The sequence below is a fragment of the Tupaia chinensis genome, unplaced genomic scaffold (assembly GCF_000334495.1).
Source record: "Tupaia chinensis unplaced genomic scaffold, TupChi_1.0 Scaffold000338_1, whole genome shotgun sequence".
In the NCBI taxonomy this organism is placed as follows: domain Eukaryota; kingdom Metazoa; phylum Chordata; class Mammalia; order Scandentia; family Tupaiidae; genus Tupaia; species Tupaia belangeri.
This window is the reverse complement of record NW_006159832.1, coordinates 1,372,654-1,398,241: the sequence shown is the minus strand read 5'-3', so window position 1 is coordinate 1,398,241 and position 25,588 is coordinate 1,372,654. Positions and strand designations below refer to the sequence as shown.

The following is a 25,588-nucleotide window of genomic DNA, read 5'->3' as shown; positions in this document are numbered from 1 at the left end:
ACACATTTTTAAGGACTTTCAGTAACTAAGTGTATTATGATAAAATGTATATGTACATTAAGAGGTATAAGTCATTTTCATGTGATTATCCTTAAAAATCTACCATACGTCTCTAGGGCGACCACAGTCATTTTCTCTCAAATCAAAACTGCTGGTCAGTATTTATGTATGAAAAATTCTAGAGTCTCCTTGTAAATGTATTCAGTAGGATGGGATGCTTTATGAAATGAATAGGTGGAATTACTGTCAGGGTGGGATGGTATATGTGCATTTGAAGTGGGAAAGAGGGATCCTAGAAATCCATGGAAAGGTCTCCTATCAGAAAAGTGTAGTATTTGCAGAGTCCTGTTACTGTCTATGTAACTAACTAAGACGAAGCTGATCACAATAGTATAAGGAAGTGCAGTTTTGGATATTTGTTATGCATCTGTCTTTCAATGGCTGCTGCTACCATTTTAAAATCTAGACTTTCAACCTCTGATGACCTGCTAGCCCTAGAAAACTTGGCTGTGTTTTTGGAACCCAGGAGCGATATTACAGAATTGTTCCATTCATTAGCAGGGGCAAATACTGTGCACTTCTGCTGTCTTTGGGTCATAAGACAATCTCTCTTTTAGGTAACTTAAGGATGTTCCAGTGAGGCCTATTTAAGTCAATGCTTTACCACAGGGTCAGTCTCAGAGTGTTTCAGGGCCTTGTCTCACAACTTACTGAAGCTCCATTGCTAGTCACTACAGTAAAGTGACAAGTTGCCAGTTTTTGTAGGTTAGTCAAGTCATTACTATCATAGTCCCAAATTTCAGGCTTTCTTAACTCTGTCTGGAACACATAGACACGACTTTGGCTTCTGTATTCTCTATCCCCCACTGTTTCTTATGTTTTTTCCATGTGAAACAATTGTTGGGATGTGAATTGAGTCCAAAAGTACTGCTCACTCAATCTCCTGCGATTTGGTAAACCTGAGGCTTGTTGATCGAATTATTAGTTTATTTTCAAAAGTGAAGGGTTGGAGAACTGCCTTGGATATGGAGTCAAAATAGAAATTCCTACTTTTTTACTTCAAAGGACAATGTAATAACCGAAAGAGATGGAGAAATACAGAGCATAAAACAGCATGTCTTGTCTGGAAAGCCCTCTACAGTGTGAAGAGGAAGGGAAAAAGTAAACTTAACAGGTGAACTGGTATCTACCTGAACCTTTCAGAGAAATGGATATTATACGCAACTATTGGAGTATTCTAACAGAGAGTGGTTAAAGAGGTTAGGGATAGTCTTCTCAAATGCTATCTTAAAGAAGTAATAGAGTGAAAATTCTTTCTTATTTTCCATGCCTTTAACTATTTGTAGCCGTGTATGCATGTGCATGCATGTGTGTGTGTGTGTGTGTATTGAAGCTGAAACTTAGAAAGGAATATCTCTCATCTCTGTTTATTTGCTAATTTAGATGATTTATATTCTGTTTTGTATTCTATGCTAGAAAATTATTGTTTTCTATGGAAATAATTAGTGTTCAGTGTGATAAATTATGCTACATTTTAATATTTTTTCATTTTTAGTGTCTTTATTTTATTATGGTAGAAACACTTAAGAGATAAAAAAATCAACAAAATTTTAAGTGTACAATACTTTACAGTGAATTGTAAATACAATGTATGTACCGAAGACTCCTAGAGCATATTCATTTTGCTTGACTACAACATTATGTCCAGCTTCCTGCTCCCCACTCTTCCAGCCTCCAGCAGCCACCATGCCACAATTTGACTTTATGAAGTTAACTATTTTAGATACCTCATATAGGTAGCGTGATGCAGTATTTGTTTTTCTGTGACTGACATTTCATTAGCATGACATCTTCAAGACACATCCATGTTGTCACATGTTGTAGAATTCTCTTGTCTTTTAAAGTAAATAGTATTCATTATGTATAGCTAGCACATTTTCTTTATCCATTCATCTGTCAATGGACATTTTTGTGATTTCCACATCTTTGCTATTGTAATTTGTGCTGCAACGAAAATAAGAGTGCCAACATTTCCTTGAAATCCTTATTTCAATAGTTTTATATGTATCTCCAGAAATGGTATTGCTGAATCATATCAGAGTACTATTTTGATTTTTTGGGAAAGCCTTTACACTGTTTTCCATAATAGCTATACCATTTTACACTCCCCCCAATGGTGCACAATGGTTCCAATTTCCCCACATCCTCACCAGTCATTTTTTTTCTTTTTAAAAATAATCGCTATCCTGAAAGGCGGGAGGTGATGTCTTACTGTGGATATCAAAATTTTTTTATTCCTTTTATTCTACCTTTTAGACTTTCATTTTGAGTTATTTAAAAATGTTTAAAATAGTCAATTTAGTCTGTCATATAAGTCTAACATCTGGGGTTTCTCAATAAGAGTTTTATTATTACTATTGCTATTATTGCTTTTTTTCCTGGATCTAAGTCATATTTCTTATTTCCTTACATGTCTGCTAATTTTTATTGCTGAAAATGAGACATTTCAAATAATGTAACATGGCAACTCTGAAAATCATGTTCTCCTTCATCTACAGAGTTGCTTTTTTGTTGTGGCTGCTGCTAATTGGTGAAGATGCAGTGTGTGTAAAGACTTTCTTGATTGAAGATGTAACGTGGTCTTTGGTACATGGCCATTGACATATCTATTCAGTCAGACAATAATTGATTAGAGATTTTCTTAAATGCCTGAAACCAATACTTCTCCCAGTTTTGTTGAGCGACTGAATATTCAGATACACATTTACCATGAATCCTGGCAGCTTCCAGCTCTTCCTTTGTCTTCATTTTCTTCCTGTGTGAAATCTTAAGATTTTTTAAGGATGGAGAATTTAAGAATGTTTCAAATCTTTTCTGACTATGTATATTGCCCTGTGCATGGGCACAAGCTCCTAAGTACCCAGAGATATCTTAAAGCTTTTCAAAATCCCTGTGATATCTCACTCACAACTTTTCATTTTAAGCTTTACGGGTCGTCTATCATTTGCCTCAACTGTTTCCCATCGTCTAAGGTGGTTGAGATGTTAAAACATTAGGAAAATAAACCCTATTATTCCTCAGGGAGAGGCTTTCAGTACTGAACAAGTTCTAGTGAGGTGAAATGAAGACATACTTTTTAATTGGGTTTTCTGGGGACCAGAGAAGTAAAATAATGACTGTTCTAGTCTATTAATTCAATATAAATATGCCATCACAGAAGCAAGGATATAATCTTTCAATATACAAGCGAAGTCATGTTTCTTATCTGAATATTAGTGTTACTAAGACTGTAAGAGTTGTCATACTGTGTTTAATTCTTAATTCTCAATACAGTACTCTCTCTCATATTATGGGAACTAGTCTTGTGCTGTGAAATTCCAGGATTATCTTCTCAGAGTTAAGGTTGTATACCAAATAAAATTGTTTCTAACTGCAATCCCACATTTTTATTCACATTTACTTGTGCCAGGCATTGTGAAAACACTTTGGGGTATAAATTATGTGTTATGTACTTTTATTATACTATAACCCTGGACTGTATGACCAAAATTCAAGCTAGTTCACTTGCTCTGAGCCAGGTTGCATCAAAAAGAAGTCTCTGTCCATTTTTAATTAATAAGCAATTTGTTCTTGACAAGTTTGAGGATTGCCATGAAAGTTTCCTATTCCTAAGAAATGTGTATTTTACTCAGCAGTGGTGGTATTCCAAAATCCAGTCTTCTAATAGGAAATTCTGCTTTATGGTGGATTATAGAATAGACATGCTTTTCCTAGAACTGACTCACCTAAGCAATCATATTCACTCTCTCCAAACTAGTGTGAGAGATGGAGATGACAATTTGAGAAGAAGTTGAAGTGGAAATGTGTGTGCTAGAAGGATAAAGTTATGAAGCTACTTGTTAAAGAGATGGAGATGGAAAAAAAAAGAAAAAGGGATCAGCAGTTAGCATAATGGCTATGTCACTGGACTCCCACGTAGTTGACAGCGGTTCGAGTCCCGGACCCAGTGGCTTAAACTCACGCTGGGCGCGTGTGTGTGTGTTCCCAAGATCCCGAGTGGAGAATGGAGGAGAAGGGATTGCGGCGTGGCCATCCCCCTTAGGGCGTGATTTCTCACTTTCTTTCTCTCTATCTCTCTCTGTCTGTCTGGTGAGCACACAAGCCCTATAGCAAAAACCTCTCCAAAAAAAGAAAAAAAAAAAAGAAAAGAGAGATGGAGATGGGAAAGTGGGGAAGAGAGAGAAGGAATTGGGAAGTTGGGAACCAAAGACATAGCTAGAAAGTGAAAGGCCACAAATTCTTCTGGCTCCTGACACTTCAAGAGCCGCATTATTTTGCCTTTTCTGGAGCCTGTTTTGGGAGTATCTCTTTGGTAGGTTTCTGTAAGATTCCCAAAGATTGCCTCAACAAAACATTCATTTGCAATTTATTTAAAGAGTGTCTTGTTATCTGCCACAAAACAGCCTTAACCAAAATTTTATTTCACAAACTGTTTTTCAAGTAAATCAAAGCCACATACCTGAAGGACAGTGGCCAACTCTAAATCAGCATTTAAGATCCTTAACCTAGGGTCTGAACATATAAATAGGAAAAAAAGACATATGTTTATACCAATAACCTTTGGTCAAAACACAGCATTCTTCAAATTCAAATGTGGCAGAGTAACAATAACAGGATAATTACATCACCAAGGAACTCACATTTTGAAAAATATCATGTTAGAATTATTGAAGATTTCTGGAAATATTATTTGACTTATAACTAACAATTATTATAGTTATTAGACTAGTTTCTAGACCTTATTTAATGTTTTGAAAAATGATATACAATAGCAGATAATTATAAGTAATATGTTTAAAGCCATATTTTTAAACTGTTATCATTGAAATTTATATTCTTAGTGCTTTACCAGAATCACAAAAGAGGCTTGTGGCCCAGAAATAGTTAAGAACTACTGACTTAGGGTTGCTATCAGATCAAAGGGGAAATGGGCATAAGCTCCTGCATGAGGGATTTGGATTTTTCCACTGAGACATGTTGAGACTCAGAATTAGCGTAGCAGTACATTTCTTCAGAATGTTACTGATCATTCTTATTAAGGCAGCTCCTTGGGGAATCCTCACGCTGGTCAAATAGGACATGCTCCCACCTAAACACATAGGCATGGATTAAGTGAACTCTTAAGGTTTCCGTAGTCCTTAATTTTGTTACTTGGTTATTTTATCTATCTATATGGCTAACTGCTAATTTACAAGATAAAAGTCTGAGTGAAACCTTTCCTCCTCAGCGGGATTCAAACTGCTATGGGCACATAGATCCACTCCATTGTTCATAATAAGGGTGGATTTGCTCAATAAGAGACACTCTTATGTCTAAAGTTTTCTAAACAGACAATACTCTAGTGTTTCTGACTATATATTCACAGACAAAATATATTTTATAATTCTTAAATAATTTATAAAATACTAACAAATTCCTAAAGTTGAGATGTTCAAGTCTGTAGCTTTTTGGTCACATGTAGGTATAATAGTTACCTTGAGGTTAATTAAAATGCTATATTTTTGGGGCCGACAGGTGGCATGGTGGTTAAGGTGCTGGACTCCCACATGGTTGACCGTGGTTTAAGTCCCAGATCTGGAGGCTTACTTTATCTCTTTCCCTTTCTCTCTCTCTCCTTCTCGCTCTCGTCTCTCTCTGGTAAAATTTGAAAAAAATATATAAATAGATAAATTAAATTAAATAAATAATTCTTTAAAAGCTGCTATCTTCCTTATCAAACTTGTAGAATGTGCCCATTAGCTCTTCTGTGGAGTTTCAAAAATAATTTATTTGGTGTTTTTTTTTTTTTTTTTTCATTTATCCTTATGAAACCTCAGTGGAAATAAATGCTGAAATATGCTCATTGTGTTTATGGGGATTAAAAATGCAGCCCACTCTGGCCCCAGGGAAAGCTACATAGGCTTATACGGCTGAGAGCTCTTTCTTGGGCTGGTTAATTACACTGCTTGACAGTAGTGGTTTATTTCACAATTTATAGTCAAATATAGCCCTAATTTCTTTGTTCTTAACTTCTGATAAAAATGCTGAAATCTGTAGAATTGTCTTTCTGTGGCCTCTTATGGATAAGTTGGGGAAAAGGCAAAGCAGATTTTAGCCAAGTGTTCTTCAAACACTTAACTTTCAGGAAGAGAAAAGGTTGTAAATGTTCTAGTTGTCTACGAACCAGGAATTACCAGAGTTCCTTAGCTGTCATTTTCCGAAACCCCAGTCCTATCTTTCTGTGCCTACTTTCTCCCTTTCCTTAGACTCCCCAATCTTAATAATAATACTGTAAACTTTTCTGAACATTAGCTCTATACTGACAAATATTTCTTTGGCTTACAGAGAGAAAACACAGTAAAATGTCATCAGATCTCTAAGTTCCAACCATGAACATTAAATGATCTAAAATGTCTAGTTTGGTTGACATCTTTCAACAAGAATTAGGCATACCAGGGTCAGCTCCATGGAGCAGTCATAATGAGCTACTCAGCAGAAACAGAATTCCACATGGTGACTACAGTTTGAATTCCCAGCCCAGTCAGCCTGAGAAACACGGGAGGAACTGACAGGCTGGAGAACTGGAGGAAGAAAATGACAATGAGTCTGGAGCCTGTGGAAAGTGCTTATGTAGGACCAGAGGCAGCCATATGTGAACCCTATGCTTTTAAACATTCCAGCCACAACAATTGTGAGGCAAATAAACCTCTATTCTTCATAAATAACCCAGTCTCAGCTATTTCTATTTAGCATCACAATAGAGAACTAAAACAAAAAGGTTTGTCAGTACCCTCTTTTCCTTTCCACCTCATGTGACAATAACAATTTGACAATAAGGTACTCATGAAATATTTTTTCTTTGTGTTTCTATTTATCATTATATTGCAGTAAAATTATATTTATTACTTAATTTATTTCGTAACTGCACTCTTTGTAAGTAAGTATGATATTTTTCTTCTTATCTTTAGGATCTATACATAAAATCATAAAATTTGCTCAATATTTTTTGAACTATATTACATGGAAGAAGTGTTTAGCATATATTTAGTAAAAGAAAAAAATATGTCTCTTGAAGACTATCAACCTGTATCTAAAGTCATAATTCTGAAAAGCTGCAGGAATAAAATTTAATGTCTACTTTAATAAATATGTAAAAAAGGAAAAAAGAAAGGAAAATAAAAGGGCTTTCTGTACTTGACATGGTAGGACAGCTACAGGAGTGGTTCTTGAATTTTATGTAAAGTAGGTAATTTATGGAATTTCTTGTCACTCTACCTGATTTGTGTGCTTTTGAAGTTAAGTGTTTAGTATTCTTTGGTTGTAAGGTCAGCAAAGGAAGTCTAGGCAGGATAATTTTCATTTTCTTTCTTTTCTCTTTTTTTCTCTATTTTCCTCTTTTTTTCTTTTTCTTTATAAAGTAGTTTTATAATACATTTTGCTGTTTATTTGTTTTGTTTTTATTTTATGTTCATTTTTAGGTTTTTGCCATAAAATCCTAAAAAATAGGCATGTGCACTTAACAGAGTGGAGACAGATAGAGAGATACAAAGAGAGGGAAAGTGAGAAATCAACCTTCCAGGGCAGGATTATGGCCAGGCTGCAATCCCTTCTCCTCCCTTCTTGGTATCCTGGGCATTCATGCACTTTTATACCAGTATGATTTTCAAGTCTACAGATCCAGGACTCGAACCACATTCAACCGTGTGGAAGTCCAACACCTTAACCACCACTTCTCATACTGACCCCTTAAATATGTTTTATAGTTTGTTATTTTATATTCAAATAAGTTTATACATCGTCTTATAAATACAATATTGGATAACACATTTAAGTTAGTCCTCTTTAAAATTTATTGTATAGTCTTTCTCTACCATGCTGTTGCTTTTCTCACGAAAATTGATCATTAGGTATTGTTGTGATTTCTTTTGTATTTAATTCATCTAGTGCTGACATAACACAATTGAAATCTGGAAAGTAAATGTACAAATGAATAAAAGCTACAGAAAAAGGACAATAGATTTGAACTTCTAGTTTTGTCACCTGTATTTTAATTAATAAATCCTCTCAGATATTATTTCTTTGCTAGTACTATGAAGAAAAAAATCCTTCCCTACCTACATCATAAAATGTCTTTAATGTTCCAATATTAACTTACATATAAAATTACTTTGCAAACTAAAATGTTATTCAAGTTAATATCTACAGAAAAATTCTTAACACTTTTATGTACATTTGTGAGGTCATTTGTTTTCTATTTCTTTTAATATAGGGGCATTAGAGAACAGATTAAGACTGTGGATTGCCTGAGTTTTGTTATATTTTTACCACTTTTTCTATGTGTTTACCCGTTTACCAGTAATATAAATTTGAGCAATTGTTCAACCTCTTTCAGTTCAATTTCTCCATCTATAAAATGGGGATTATGTTGGAATCAGCAGATGGCATAATGGTTACATTGTAGGAGTCCCACATAGTTGACTGCTATTCAAGTCCTGGAACCTGCAACTTAGAAGTCATGCCAGGCATGTGTGCATGCATCTCTACAATCCCAAGAGAAGAATGGAAGAGAAGGGATTGCAGCATGGTCATCCCCCTGTTGGGGTGGGGGGGAGAGTTGTGATTTCTTTCTTTCTGTCTTTCTGATAAACTCATGTGCCCTGCAGCAAAAAATTTTCTCTAAAAAAAAAAGGGGGGATTGTGATGTTGTTGACATGCCTCATAAATCTACTGTAAGGATAAAAGGAGTTAAAGCAGGTATGTGCTGGAACAGTGTCTGATAGACTTTAACTGCCCAATTACTGGTACTAATATCTGTTTTTTCTCTAGACTTTGAGCTTCAAGAGAACAGGGATCATTTCTGTTTAATTTGTCTCCATCCTTAGCACCTACCCCAGTGTTTGATATTTAGCAGACATTTGAAGTTAATGATTTGAAGAAATGCATGAATGGAACCCAGGATTTTGAATACAATAGTTCGTTTCTGGCAAAACAGTAGGAGAAACCAAAGAGGGAGGTGAGGCAGAGTGAAGTAGCTTTGGTAGGTAGTGGTGTTCAGCTCTATATCTTTTTTTTTTTTTTTTTTTTGAGGGGTTTTTCCATATAGGGTGAGCGGACAGACAGAGAGAGACATAGAGACAGAAAGAGAGAAATCACCCCCTGGGGGGATGGTCACGCCGCAATACACTCTCCTCCACCCTCCTCTCGGGATCTTGGACACGCACACACACGCGCCCGGCATGAGTTATAAGCCACCAGGTCCAGGATGTGAACTGCGGTCGACTACATGGGAGTCCAGCGACATAGCCATTACGCCAACTGCTGGTTCCCCAGCTCCATATCTTGAAGGTAGTTACATGCCACGATTTAACACCTGGAAGATGGCTCACCCACCACTTTTTAAAGGTCTGATTTTAGATCCTCCATCTTTATGTACCTTTTTCTCTCCTTTTTAACACTTTCTGAACCTTTGATTTTTTAAAAATAATTACTTACTTAATTTTATTTATTCATTCATTTACTTTAATTTGACCAGAGAGACACAAAGAGGGAGAGGTAAAGTGAAAAAGCAAGCTACCAGGTTCAGGGCTTGAACCATGGTCTACCATGTGGGAGTATCCAGTGCCTTGATCACCAACTCACTGGCTGGTCCCACCTTTGATATTTTTAATATTGTCATTCTCAGAACTGCTTTCTTCAAATAGTCTCAGACTTTTACATATTTTTTGAAAAGTTAAAATACTATATTACCTTTTCTTAGAAATATTTCATTTTAACTGTATATTTCATTATTAACAAACAAACAAAAAATAGAAACATTACTCTCGTGCTAATAGATAGCAGATACTCCAAGCCTTGCAATGGCATTAATTATTTTGTTACCCAAGGAAGATATTCCTATGTCTCTTTGTATTCAATTCAGCTATCTCATGTTTTTATGCATTTAATTCTGGATATGGATACAGAAAGCTTTAAAGATATACTGACTTTTTTTTTTGGAGAGGTTTTTGCTATAGGGCGCGTGCGCTCGCCAGACAGACAAGAGAGAGACATAGATACAGAAAGCGAGAAATCACCCCCCAGGGGGGATGGTCACGCCACAATCCCTTCTCCTCCATTCTCCTCTTGGGATCTTGGGCACACACGCACATGCGCCCGGCGTGAGTTTTAAGCCACTGGGTCCGGGACGTGAACCGCGGTCGACTACGTGGGAGTCCAGCGACATAGCCATTACGCTAACTATTTCACACAAGATTCAGTAGGAGCTAAGAAGAATGGAAATTTCTTTGTCAAGGTCATAATCACCGTGGTATGATTCTTTAGTGAATAAGTATTTACAAAATATATTATCTGTTCTGGGCCTCACAGCATTTCCATTATGTCCATTTCACAAATGAAGAAACTGAGTAACAAATTAAATGACTGCTTTTAGGCAGTTTCATGATGAAATTCCGGCACCAGCATTCCAAGCTCTCTGTTTTATCCATGCTACTTACATATTATATTCTAACTCCTTATTGAAGCAAGAAATTGTCTCTGCCAGGGGTTGAACCTCTGCTCTATCATCCTAATCTGTCAGAGGAGCCAGTATTTAGGGCTCCAGCTGAGCAGGCATAGTGATATATATGGTTGTGGTTTGACATGTCTATATCTAACAATGTTCAGAATATATTACAAGGAAAGAAACTGTCGTAAATATTAATCAACACTCAGTTCAGAGGGAGTAAACTGCAAATCCGTAAGAGAGTAGAAGAGCTCATGTGGGATTGGAGCAATCCACAGCTGATAGACAAAGATCAGAATGGAAGCAGTGCGGAGAGAGGATAGGCAATGCCAGTATTCAGAGGACCAAAAGTCCTCATCCTACCTTCATGGAGGGAACTGAAACCAGGATCTACTAAAGGTCTCATTTCAGGGTATGGTGGTCATCGAGCTAAGTTATTTCAATTTTGTATCCTTTATTTAGAAATAAGTGAAAACTCACACATACACACATGTGCACACTCATGCTCCTAAGACTGGTCCAGGGTAATTATCTTGAACTCTGTGAAGGAAGAGCATGATATTATCTGTTTTTGCACTTCCAGTAACCACCCAGATTTCATTACATCATGTGTGTTTAATGAATATTTGTCAAATAATGAAATGTTGCCTGAAACCTCTTCTTCTAGTAATTAGCATACTAATATTGCAAGTAAACACTTAACAGAAACTGGATCAATGGAAGAAAATTACAATACACTTCACTGCTCTGGATGCTCCTACGTATGTTTTGAGTCTTCTATGGAACTCCTGATTTTCAGTTTTTCTCTTATTGCTTATTAATTTTTTTAAGTTTGTGTCATAAGGCACATGTGCTTACCAGAGAGACATAAACAATGAGAGAGAAAATGAGAAATCAACCCTCAGGGAGGATGGCCATACTGCAATCCCTTCTCCTCTATTCTCCTTTTGGGATTTTTGGGCATACACACACAAACGTGCCTGGCATGAGTTTCAAGATATGGGATTTGGGACTCTAACTGCTGTTGGCTATATGGCAATGCAGTGTCTTAACCACTTTGCCACCTGCTGGCCCTGCCTAATCTTAAAAAAATACTGTAATCCATAACTGAACTTGTGATAGCCATTTGAATAAAAAGCTTAGAGTTGTCTGTTTTACAGTTCACTTCTACATTTGTTTTAGACTTAAGGGTACTAGGTGACAACAGAGGTATTTGGACAAGGGGTTTGGTTTATCATTGTGTGACTATAGGAAAGAAGACTGGCAAGAATAGAACAGGTATGATGCCTCTCAGATAACATTAAACATTTGTTTTCTTTGAATGGACAATACAACTATAATAACTTGCCCGAAGAATCACTCATCCATGCAACATCCACTCAATGGGTATTTGTTGAGTGCTTAGATGTTCCTAGAGATGCATAAACAATGGGCAAGAACTTCTGATGTCAAGATGTACAAAATATTAAATAAATACTAGAGAGAAAAATAAAAGGCAAGAAAGCATGCAGTTATACCAGCAGTTGAGGTGAAGCAGCTATTTTAAGCACCTCAGCCTGAAAAGAGAACAAATTTTCCTAAGCCAAGAGTCAGGGAAATTGGCCACTGGCAACTAGGTAGTTGTATATAGAATATTAAAGAATAAACATCTCAAACTACACACATTATAACATCTGATAATTTAATAAGTACTTTATACAAGAAATGCATCATTAAAGAGCGGATTCACAGGAGTAGCAGAGGGCATAGTGGTTACATTGGTGGATTCCCACGTGGTCAACCACAGTTCAAGTCCCGGAGCTGATAGCTTGAAACTCATGCTGGGCATGTGTGTATGTACCCCATATCCCAGGATAACAGAGAAGGGATTGCAGTGTGAACATTCCCCTGGGAGGGGGTGATTTATCACATTCTCTCTCACTGTCTGTCTTCCTCACTCTTTATGATGAACTCATTCGCCCTAATACAAAAACCTCAAGGAAAAAAAAAAGTACTTTAACAACTATGAGTACTTACTATATGCCAGATACTCTGCTAAGTACCTTGTATATATTCATTCACTGAACACAAAAACCAAGGTTGAGACATTGCTGTTATTCTCACAGTGGCTCCACTATGAGTATTTGAGAGTGACATGACTTATTCAAGACAAACAGTTATTAAGGTATAGAGATAAGATTTTATCCAGGGAGCCCATTTCAAAGAGAAAACTTATATTGATTAATGTAGTCATTTAACATTTTTTAATACATTTCCTCATAACATTCTTGTGCCTGAAAAGCCTTTTCTTAGTTGATCTGCTAAGAAAAGGTGAGCATTAAGTAAATTTATCAGCTACTGTTTCAATGTTCACAGAATCACAGAAATATCCCAATTATTCACCTTGGAGGCATTTCCATTTCTCAGAGGATGGTGATTTAACATTAGCAGTCCCTCTATTCTCAGAGTACCTTCCCTGTGTTGATCAGACAAATCTTGATCTTCCTGACATAAAAAGATTAAGCAGGTATAAGTATTTAATTGGAGAACATCAAAGGAAAAAGTTTCTGAAGACTTCATCCTTCTCTTAACCCCAAACTGACTTCAGTTAGCAAGCCCTTTTTACTTTTATTTAATGTATTTAAAGGAAAAATATACCTCTTGAAAGAAACAAAGTATGATCTTTTTGTTTTCCTCTTGATTTTTTCAAATGTTTTAAAACAAAGAATAGGATTAAATCAGTTTGTACATTTGAAATGACAATAATGTCACCATCACCAGGGAGTTCTGATTTGATCTTCTTTCAGGATAAATTGCTTCACATCCAAAAACTTTTATTTAAATATTTGATCTGTCATTCAGATATAGTTATTTTGTCAGTTACCTCTCTGCCCCAAACACACACACACACACACATTTTTTAAGAACTATATTTTCGAGGACATAGAAATAATACCTCTTAAATTTCATTGAGAAAGTCTTACATTTTCATATAAAAGAGTGAGAGGGAGGAACTCAAGGGGAAAAGAAAGAAGCAAAACATTTAAGGGACACAAAAATGGAAAATTATCTGTTGATAATGGATATAGTAATATCTTTGACTGGACTAATAAGCAGTGTATTCATGCTGGAAAAATTCATTTTGTATGAGGTAATGATATACAGTGATTGGAAAAATTTCAATTAAATTTTTCAAATCATATAAAATAATTTACCACCAATTTTTTTTTTTTTCAGAGAGGTTTTCACTATAGGGTGCATGCAATCGCCAGACAGACAGAGAGAGACATAGAGACAGAAATCGAGAAATCGCCCCCCAGGGGGGGATGGTCACGTTGCAATCCCTTCTCCTCCATTCTCCTCTCAGGATCTTGGGCACGCACGCACACGCGCCCGGCGTGAGTTTTAAGCCACCGGGTCCAGGACATGAACTGCAGTCGACTATGTGGGAATCCAGCGACAGCCATTACACTAACTGCTGGTTCCCATTTACCACCAATTTTTCACTGGTGTATTTTTCAGTTCAGAAGCATTTGATCATTTTATTCATTAATGTTTTATATATATATATATATATATGCAAATATGTATATATACATACATATATTAATATTTATATGCTAGATTTATGCTGGTTTGTACCATAAGATTATTTAGGAATTTTTTTTTTACAGGTTTTTGCTTTAGGACACATACACTTGCCAGAGAAAGAGAGAGACGGACAGACACAGTGAGAAGGAAAGTAAGAAATCACTCCCCAGGCGCATGGCCATCCTGCAATTCCTTTTCCTCCATTCTCCTCCTGGTATCTTGGGCATGCACACACATGCATAAAGCATAAGTTTCAAGCCACCAGGTCTAGGACTTCAACCACAGTCAGCCATGTGGGAGTCCAACAATGAAACAGTTATACCATCTGCTGGTCCCTAGGAATGTACTTTAATGCCTTGGTTATTCAAACAGAGTTCTATAAAACTGAAATATTAAGTCAATTTTCCTTACCTGACTTTCTTCTTCTATAGCTTTATGATTTTTTTTTCGGACAAAACCCACTTTAAAACTTTTAAAATTTTGAAGTAATTACTGGCTGGGGCCAGAAGATGCCAGAATGGTTATATTGCTGGACTACCACATAGTCAACCACAGTTCAAGTCTCAGACTTGGTGGCTTAAAACTCATGCTGGACGTGTGTGTGCACGTGCCCAAAATCCTAAGAGGAGAATGGAGTAGAAGGGATTGCGGTGTGGTCATCCCTCCTGGGGGGTAATCTTGAAATTCTTTCTCTCTGTCTCTCGGGTGAACTCACATGCCCTATAGCAAAAATACCAAATAAATATATACATAAATAATAATTACAGGCTCATAAAAAGTTGCAAAACTAGGGTCCAACAGGTGGCATGGTGGTTAAGGCACTGGAATCCACACAGCCAACTGTGTGGTTGGAGTCCTGGACCGGAGATCTGAAAAACACACTAGGTGTGTATACATGCATGCCCGAAATCCCAAGAGGAGAATGGAGGAGAAAGGATTGTGTCATGGCCTTCCCTCCAGGGAATGGCTTCTCACCTTCCCTCTCTCTGTCTCTCTCCAATGTGCCTTTTAGCAAAAAATCTAAAAAAGAAAAATAGCACATAGAGGCCAGCATACTCTTCAATCAGCTTCTGCTGATGGTAACGAAAGAAGTAAAGTTCAACATTTTGTGTTATCCATTACTTTATAAATTTGCTCCTCAGTTTCCTGAGTTTTATGCAAGTTATAAATATAGTACCTGAGGACTTACATATGATGCAATATAGTAATAAGAAATATTTTTAAAGCTATCTAATTAAAATATGTCCTCCAGTTCTTCCAAATATAACTCTAATTAAAGCTTGTGCAAGTTATAGACACACAGGCTTTTAGATGTACAAGACATTTAAAAAGCATAACGATTTTATTCTGAAAAGTAGCTTCTACATCAATGGACTGACTTATCACAGAAGAAGAGAAATTGTTCACAGCTGGCCTGGACTAAATAATTCCAACACAGAGACCTCTGTGGCTAGAGAAAGGGCTTTGAGAGGTTGATATTTTTTAGAGAACACTATCACCCTAAATTTTTCAAATCCTATAAAATAAGGTACCACCAATTTTTTTTTTTTTCAGAGAGGTTTTCACTATAGGGTGCATGCAATCGCCAGACAGACAGAGAGAGACATAGAGACAGAAAGCGAGAAATCACCCCCCAGGGGGGGATGGTCACGTTGCAATCCCTTCTCCTCCATTCTCCTCTCAGGATCTTGGGCACGCACGCACACGCGCCCGGCGTGAGTTTTAAGCCACCGGGTCCAGGACATGAACTGCAGTCGACTATGTGGGAATCCAGCGACAGCCATTACACTAACTGCTGGTTCCCATTTACCACCAATTTTTCACTGGTGTATTTTTCAGTTCAGAAGCATTTGATCATTTTATTCATTAATGTTTTATATATATATATATATATATGCAAATATGTATATATACATACATATATTAATATTTATATGCTAGATTTATGCTGGTTTGTACCATAAGATTATTTAGGAATTTTTTTTTTACAGGTTTTTGCTTTAGGACACATACACTTGCCAGAGAAAGAGAGAGACGGACAGACACAGTGAGAAGGAAAGTAAGAAATCACTCCCCAGGCGCATGGCCATCCTGCAATTCCTTTTCCTCCATTCTCCTCCTGGTATCTTGGGCATGCACACACATGCATAAAGCATAAGTTTCAAGCCACCAGGTCTAGGACTTCAACCACAGTCAGCCATGTGGGAGTCCAACAATGAAACAGTTATACCATCTGCTGGTCCCTAGGAATGTACTTTAATGCCTTGGTTATTCAAACAGAGTTCTATAAAACTGAAATATTAAGTCAATTTTCCTTACCTGACTTTCTTCTTCTATAGCTTTATGATTTTTTTTTCGGACAAAACCCACTTTAAAACTTTTAAAATTTTGAAGTAATTACTGGCTGGGGCCAGAAGATGCCAGAATGGTTATATTGCTGGACTACCACATAGTCAACCACAGTTCAAGTCTCAGACTTGGTGGCTTAAAACTCATGCTGGACGTGTGTGTGCACGTGCCCAAAATCCTAAGAGGAGAATGGAGTAGAAGGGATTGCGGTGTGGTCATCCCTCCTGGGGGGTAATCTTGAAATTCTTTCTCTCTGTCTCTCGGGTGAACTCACATGCCCTATAGCAAAAATACCAAATAAATATATACATAAATAATAATTACAGGCTCATAAAAAGTTGCAAAACTAGGGTCCAACAGGTGGCATGGTGGTTAAGGCACTGGAATCCACACAGCCAACTGTGTGGTTGGAGTCCTGGACCGGAGATCTGAAAAACACACTAGGTGTGTATACATGCATGCCCGAAATCCCAAGAGGAGAATGGAGGAGAAAGGATTGTGTCATGGCCTTCCCTCCAGGGAATGGCTTCTCACCTTCCCTCTCTCTGTCTCTCTCCAATGTGCCTTTTAGCAAAAAATCTAAAAAAGAAAAATAGCACATAGAGGCCAGCATACTCTTCAATCAGCTTCTGCTGATGGTAACGAAAGAAGTAAAGTTCAACATTTTGTGTTATCCATTACTTTATAAATTTGCTCCTCAGTTTCCTGAGTTTTATGCAAGTTATAAATATAGTACCTGAGGACTTACATATGATGCAATATAGTAATAAGAAATATTTTTAAAGCTATCTAATTAAAATATGTCCTCCAGTTCTTCCAAATATAACTCTAATTAAAGCTTGTGCAAGTTATAGACACACAGGCTTTTAGATGTACAAGACATTTAAAAAGCATAACGATTTTATTCTGAAAAGTAGCTTCTACATCAATGGACTGACTTATCACAGAAGAAGAGAAATTGTTCACAGCTGGCCTGGACTAAATAATTCCAACACAGAGACCTCTGTGGCTAGAGAAAGGGCTTTGAGAGGTTGATATTTTTTAGAGAACACTATCACCCTCTCAGCAAGCCAGGATCATGGGGGCATGCAGGTTGAGGTCAATCCAGGATCCAAACCTGTCCCTCCCATATGATTCCTGTACTGCTCAGCAGTGCCTTACCACCTGTGCCACTTCTGCTGGGACCACATCATTCCTTTTTAATGAAAGAGGAGCCTGAACATAAAGATGGTATTAGCAGAAAATTGTGAATACATATATGGACTAGAAATTTTCCATCATAAAACTTTACAACAGAAAAACATGAGAATTCATGTAAGCAAGTAGAATAACTTATGGAATGGTATATAGTCACAAAGTTAAAAAAAGAAAGTCACTGACTATTCAATATAGTCAATAAAACCTTTAGAATTACTACTGTACACATGATGTAATGCCTTGTACATTTAATGTTGAAGAAGAAAAATATATCAATATCCACAATTTAATAATAACACACTGTATGCATGCATGGAAAAACATAGTGTTCTCCACTAAATAAATAATAAATAAATGCATACAAAAAATGAAATGACCTCAAACTGTAATATGGAACTCAGTCAGGAAGGAAACAAAGTACCACATGGCTCTCATTTCACCATGTCTACCACCATGGTACTCTTCAAATTCGGGAGGAAGACAAAATCATAATGGTGTTAACTCCCATGGTTGCCAGGAAAAAAAAATCACATTAAGAATATGTCTCTTGGGCCAGCAGATGGTATGGTGGTTACATTGCTGGACTTCCCCATGGCTTACTGTGGTTCCAGTCCTGGACCCAGTGACTTGAGAATCATGTTGGGCATGTGTGCGTTCATGCCTAAGATCCTGGGGGAGAAGAGACTGCAGTGTGGCCCACCCTGTTGGGAGTGAGTTCTCACTTTCGCTCTCACTGTCTCTCTCTCTCCAGCAAGGACACATGTCCTAAGGCAAAAGCCTCTAAAAAATAAAAAGGAAAAAAGAAAGAAAGAAAGAAAAGAAAGAAAAAGTTAGAGAAAAAAGAACCTGTCTCTTAAATTTTGTTAAATGTTAGAATCACTTCTATTTTTTCTAAATGCAAACAGTGAAACCAAGCATATTTCCTACATTGACTGACATTTGAAATTTTAAAACCCTTTTTGTTCACAACACAGTTTGAGAATATGCAATAATACACGTTGTTTTGAAACAGTCTTGTAATCGACAGAGACAGGAAAATTAAACCTAGACAGTTATCTTAATGACATATAATTTAAGAAATCAGGGTAGAACACTGTTATTATCAAAGTCAAAATTCACAACCCCTTAAACAATAGCATAAACAGTATAAAAGTCTGCAGTTTGTGTTATGTTTCACTAATAATTCATTGTAATCTACCTAAATCTAGTTACATGACCAGAGGGGACTTTATTCTTCCTTGTTACATTGAGGGCAAGGAGAATAATTAGTAATAGAAATTTACCCACAGAACAAAGTATCATGAAATATGTTCTTCCCTCCAACAGAGTTATTTTTATGTTTATAAAAATAGAAGACACTATGTAAAGTGTTAAATGTTATTGCAGTCTCCATGAGAATATGACTCTTGTTTAGTGTGATAGTCCTTGTGCCTAGAACAACATCTACTACCTAGTAAACACTGTATCAATATAAAATTAATAATTTTTGGAATAAATGTGTAAGTTCCCATTTGAGATGGAGAGAACACAAACATGTTGATAGATTATCTTTGACAGCAGAACTGCCAAGATTGTTGACACATATTTTAAGGGGAAAGAAGAAAAAGAAAACAAAATAGATTCCTCATATGTGATTTTTGTGAGTAAGTTGACATGTACATTTACTGAAATGGAGCATTAATTTGGGTAGGGCTTAGCATGTTTGGTTAAAAGCAAAAAAGAGTGGCTTTCAAGTGTGAAAGATAATTGTGAAGTAAAATGCATCCACTCGGGGCTCTAAGAGGTTTTGATTGACATTATGTATTTGAGAGTTAGTTGTTAATCCAGGAAAAATAAAGACATCTCTTAATACTGGGATAGTAGGAGAAAAGAACTGTTCATACATAAAAGCTTTTGTGCAACCACACCATGAAAACTCGGGTGCCATCTATCTGATGAGAGGAGACGGAGGATGAAGAGGCAGGAGCAAACCATTCTAGGCCAGTTCCAACCTTCTGCCTCTAAAATGGTTTGCTACATCTTGCTCAACATTTAAAAGATGAACCCTGGTAGTAACAGTCAGGCAAGGATCTCTACCACAAATTCCTTCACCTAAACTTAAATACATTATCAGCAAAGGAGGAGAGGAGCTTCCAAGTACTCTCTTGAAACTTTGATGCCAACTAGAGGGGCCTGAAGTGGAAACGGGACAGTTCCAGTCATTTCCAGTAGTCTACTGTAGGAAAGGTTTCTTCTTCTATAAAGCCTTTGCCTCCACAGGACACTTCCTTGGCGAAAAGTTTTGTGCTGTTGCCCTTGCTTTATTGTTTCTTCATCAGAATCAATCACCTGCCCAGAGGTGTGACTTTTACCAAATGCTCTCATTATGAACCGAAATACCCAGATAAATGTAAACCTCAGTCTTTACATCTGTAAATTAGGGTTCATTCCTCTGACTTTCCAGAATTCTGTGTGATTTCAAATACTTAACATATCTAGCATAACACTCAGTACTTTGTAGATATTAGTATATGCTATTCTAATCATGAAAATATCCATTCAGGTTTTAAGTTTCCATGTTGTCACATGATTTTCTTGAGGAAGGAAACTTAATTCTCTGAAGAGAGAATCTGAACTAGCAATGTTCTTGAAACTTCAGGTAGTTTTCCCATAGATTTACCTCCTTTTTAATAAATTATAATCTGGAAGCCCTCCTACAATTAAAAAATCTTAGAAACTAGGCTTTTGTCATTTTTCTATTAAAAAAAAAGTTTATGTACATTTGATATTGACTTCCCAAGTATGAAGAGAAACCTGAATAACTTCTCAGAATATGGTAGTGCTACCTACAAGTCAAAGAGTCTAGAGACTGATTGAAAAGTGTAGAATTTCTATATTTAGGAAAGCTAAGAGAGAATGTTGAATTTTCTCCATCAGAATTCCTTAACTAAAACTATGTGTAAAATCATGAGACCATAGGGCCTGCAGGTGGCACAGTGATTAAGGCTAGACTCCCAGGTGGTTGACTGTGGCTCAAGTCCCAGAATGGCAGCTTGACCCTCACACTGGGCACATGTGGGTGCATATGCCCAAAATTCCAAGAGGAGAATGGAGAAAAGATTGTGGTGTGGCCATCCCCTCAGTAATGATTTTTCTCTTTTTGTTTCTCTGTATCTCTCTGTCTCTCCGGTGAGTGCATGCACTCTATACCAAAAATATAAATAAATAATAAAAAAGAATCACAGGGTCCATGAGCTTGAATGAAGGAAAATAATTGCATATTCATTTCCAATCACCTTTAATTGACAGACAGCATCCTTCTCAATGGTGCAGACAACAAACCCCTGAAATGTTAGCATAACGTTTTTTACTTTTTAAGATTTATTTATTTATTTATTTTTATTTGACCAGAGATGGAGAGAGAGAGAAAGAGAAAGAGAGAGAGAAAGTGAGAAGGCAAGCCACCAGGTCTGAGACTCAAACTGCAGTCAGCCGTGTGTTAGTCCAACACCCTTAACTATCACACCACCTTCTGGCACCTAGCATGACTTTTCTAGTCACCAATACAAACTCCAGATATTTTCATATCATGTTGTTGAAATCTTGAAATAATGTTTTCAATCATCACTGCTCAGATTCAGGTATTATTTCCAGTCTAGTTAGCTAGGTGGAAACTCCATAACCTCAGTGTTTATTGGTAAGTCTGTAACAATTTCTGCCTTGGAAATTAAAGAGCAAAATGCCTACTGACTGACCTACTCTGTCTACAGGCAAGCTTTCTGTGCTGAGAGGTTGGACTATGCTAGGTCCAGTGTCACTAACACAAGAGAACTTCTGGGATGGCATGCTCCAGCCAGTACTTCACTACAAAGCAGTTCAGGTTCAAGTGCTGGGTCAGTTCGTCCCATACTCTCACATAAATAAATTTCTCTTGAGAGTACTTGTCTCAGCTTGAAATGACACATCCATTTCTGTGATTACTTGTCTCTCACTCCTACCAAATTATCAAAGCCTTATAAACAGCAATAGTGAAGAATATTGCTCTCTATCATATCAGATACAGTGCAATGCCAGAATGTAAAACAAATGTGCAATTTAAACATTACATGCATGTTGTAAATTAGAGAATAATTCCTTGCTTTCCTTCTCCTCCTTCCCCAAAGCAAACCGACAAAAAGACAGGCCAACAAAAGTACATCATCCATAGTCTGAAATTGGACCAATGCATATTTAGGAAAATTTACAGAGGAAGAAACATTTTACACACACACATACTTCAAAAAGTTCATGGGAAAAATGGAATTAAACAGTGAATTCACATTGCTGTAAAAGTTTTTAAAAACCCATGCACAATACACATTTTTATAATTTTTTAAAATAATTTTTCATAGTACATATTTTCCATGTTTTTTTTTTTAAGAAACCATCTGCATGCTGCATAGTCACTATCATAAGTGAAGGAAAAGTAATGAGAGTAAGTAGTTTTTCCTCATATTGAACAAAATCATGAAATAAAAATCATGTCATGGTGTCAAAGCACAGAACATTCCAGTTTCTCAACTATGCAGACCACTTTTAATTAACATTAAAATCTAATACTTTCCCTTCCCAGTTGACAGTTGCTGATTAGCAGAACTTGGAGTCTATCAGGTATCTCTAGCAGCCAAGAAAATTTTAACTCATATTTTTTTACAGGAAGAATTTTATTCTTTACTTTCAAAATACTCAGTATAAAATTGAAAACTTTTACTACTAACTTGCCCCTTTCCCATTAGCTCCAATATAGCCTTTTTAAAGAAGTGTGCTCTGGGACCAGCAGATGGCATAATGTTTACATTGCTGGCCTCCCAAGGGGTGATGGTGGTTCGAGTCTCAGACCTGGCAGCCTGAAACTCATGCCGGGTGCATGTGTGTGCATTCCCTAAATCCCGAGAGGAGACTGGAGGAGAAGGGATTTGGCATGGCTATCCTCCCTGGCACGTGACTTCTCACTTCTGTCTCTGTTTCTTCAGTGAGCACAAGTGCCCTTATAGCAAAAATCTCTCTCTTATAAAAAAAAAAATAAATAAACCTGCTGCTCTATGGGGCCAGCAAGCGGTGTGGTGGTTCAGGTGTTGGACTCCCATATGGCTGACCATAGTTTGAGTCCCAGACCTAGTGACTTGAAAATCACAGCTGTGTGTGGGTGCATGCCCCAAATTCCGGAAGGATAAAAGAAGAGATGGAGTTAAAATGTGGCTACTACCCCCCACTCCAGGGAGGTAATTTCTCACCTTCTCTTTCACCATCTCTCTTGGGGGAATGCACCTGCCCTATGGCAAAAACCTTTGAGAAAATAAAAGAAGAAGTGCTTCTGCAAGTAACACCTTGAAAAATAGGTGACATTCATGGAATGGTGAGTATTTGATGGATCTTAGCAATATGAAAATATAGGTAATACTAACAGGCTAGCAAAGAAAGACATTTAGCTTCTCCAGGTTTTATTCTTTATAAATGTAAGTGAAGGAGATAGCAAATGATATCAATAGTCGATCTGTGGTTATAAAGTTGATTTATAAAGCTGGCTGCTGGTGAAGAGCTAACACAGTTTTCTGATGCTGACCTTCATGAAAAGGTTCTGGAGACTTCTCCAAACATGCCAAGCTCCTGTGTGCCATGTTCTGGGTCTGGCTGAAGCTGGTGGATTGTGGTGTAAAGATCTTATTGGAGGATTGTCAGCCTGTCTCTCTTTCAGTTTGACATTATATTTGCTATTAATAATAGTAAAAAAAATGTTCTATCTCTCTTATTCACAGAAGAAATAAATCCATTTTAAAATTTACGTTGTTGGGACCACAGTTGGTGTAATGGCTATGTTGCTGCACTCCCATGTGGACAACCACAGTTTGAGTCCTGGACCTGGTGGGTTAAACTCACACTGGGCACGTGTGCGTGCTTGCCCAAGATCCCGAGAGGAGAATAGAGGAGAAGGGATTGCTGTGTGGCCATATTTCCTGGGGGGTAAATTTTCACTTTCTGTCTCTCTATCTCTCTCTGTCTTTCTGGCAAGCACATGAGCCCTATAGCAAAAAATCTTCTCAAAAAAAGAAATTACATTGTTCAATAAGTCCGTGACTTGGCATTCTTTTGCATAAAGGAGAAAGCACACAGAGACCTATTATCAGCTAAACAGGATGTGGTAGGACACTGTTCTTCGCCAAATAAAAGTTATCTTATTTATTTCTGTACACAGTTGACTCTTGAACAATGCAAGGGTTAGGGGTACCAACCCCTGCAGAGTTTAAAATTCATGTATAACTTTTCACTCCCCCAAACCTTAAATACTAATAGCCTACTCTGGACCAGAAACCTTGATACTACCATAACCAGTTGGTTAACACATATTTTACATGTTATTTGTGTTTATACACGGTGTTCTTACCAGAACAAAGTGAGCTAAAGAACAGAAAATGATAATAAGAAAAGCATAAGAGAACGTATATTTATAGTATTTATTAAAAAAAAATCCATGTATAAGTGTAGCCATGTAATTTCTTTTTTTTGAGAGGTTTTTGCTATAGGGCACATGTACTTGCCAGAAAGACAGAGAGAGACAGAGAGACAGAAAGTGAGAAATCACCCCCCGGGGGGATTGCCATGCCGCAATCCCTTCTCCATTCTCCTCTCAGGATCTTGGGCACGCACACACACGCGCCTGGCGTCAGTTTAAGCCATCAGGTCTGGGACTCGAAACATGGTTGACTACATAGGAGTCCAGTGACATAGCCATTACTCTAACTGCTGGTCCCAAATGTAAGTGTAGACTGTTTCCGCCTGGTTTCGAACCAGGGACCCTTCGTGTGTTAGGCAAACATGATAACCACTACACTATGGAAACTGGCTTTCCATGTAATTGTTTAAAGGTCAATTGTATATGGTTTTAACTACATATAATTATTTATATCAAATTAGATGACAGATAATTGGGATTATGCATAACAGACATTCTCCATACATGAACCTCTAAAATTGGTGTAATTATTTCACACACACATTGTTTAGATCTTTCTGTACATACATCATGAAAAGGAAGAAAAATAAGCTCTTTCCAGCCTTGATTGAATTTTAAATAAGGGCTGAGATGGAGTATACTGTCTCAAAATGTATTAATGTCTACAAAATTTATGAAGTACCTTTTTTTTCTTTTCTTTTTTTTTTTTTTTTTAATTTGCCAGAAGGTACAAGTGTTCACTAAGGAGAGACAGAAGAGAAAAAGAAAGTAAGAAGGCATCCCCCCAAAGCATTGTCACACTGTGATCATTTTTTCTTCTTTGGGGATTTAGGAAACACATGTCCACGCATCCAGAGTTTTTTAAGCCTCTAAATCTGTGACTCAGTTAGCCATGTGAGATCCAGCTGCCTTAACCAACATGCTAAGGGCTAACCCAAGAAGTAACTTTTTATTTTTCTTTAAGGTTTTTGCTTTAGGGCATGTGCGCTCATTAGAGAGAGAGACAGTAAGAAGGAAAGTGAGAAATCACTTTCCAAGGTGAGATGGCCACGTCTCAATCCCTTGTCCACTATTTTCTTCATGGGATTTTGGGCATGTATGAACATGCATCCCATGTGATTTTCAAGCTTCCAGGTCCAGGACTTGAACTACTGTCAGTCTCATGGAAGTCCAGAGCCTTAACCACTCTGCCACCTGCTGGCCTCCAAAAAATAAGTTTTTAAAATTTTAAATTTACTTCACATTTGGGAGTATGTTGTTTTAGAGTTTTATATTCAATATTTTAGGCATGCTAGAACAATTGAAAAAAGAAACCCAGAGGAAATAGAAATTACATTTGCTATTAATAATAGTAAAAATAAATGTTCATATTGAACTAAAGAATTATGAGCTAGACAGGAAATTTGTCTTCAAGAACTTGTACCTATACACTTCAATTTAAAATTTTTATGATTCCATCGACA

The 25,588-nt window shown here is 37.0% G+C and overlaps 1 non-coding gene across 1 annotated transcript; it reads right to left on the bottom strand.

The window, feature by feature from the left end:
- Positions 1-24,439: 24,439 nt before the first annotated feature.
- On the bottom strand, positions 24,440-24,512 carry TRNAV-AAC (transfer RNA valine (anticodon AAC)). Its single transcript has one exon. It is a non-coding gene; the product is annotated as a tRNA-Val (tRNA).
- Between the last annotated feature and the right edge of the window lie 1,076 nt (positions 24,513-25,588).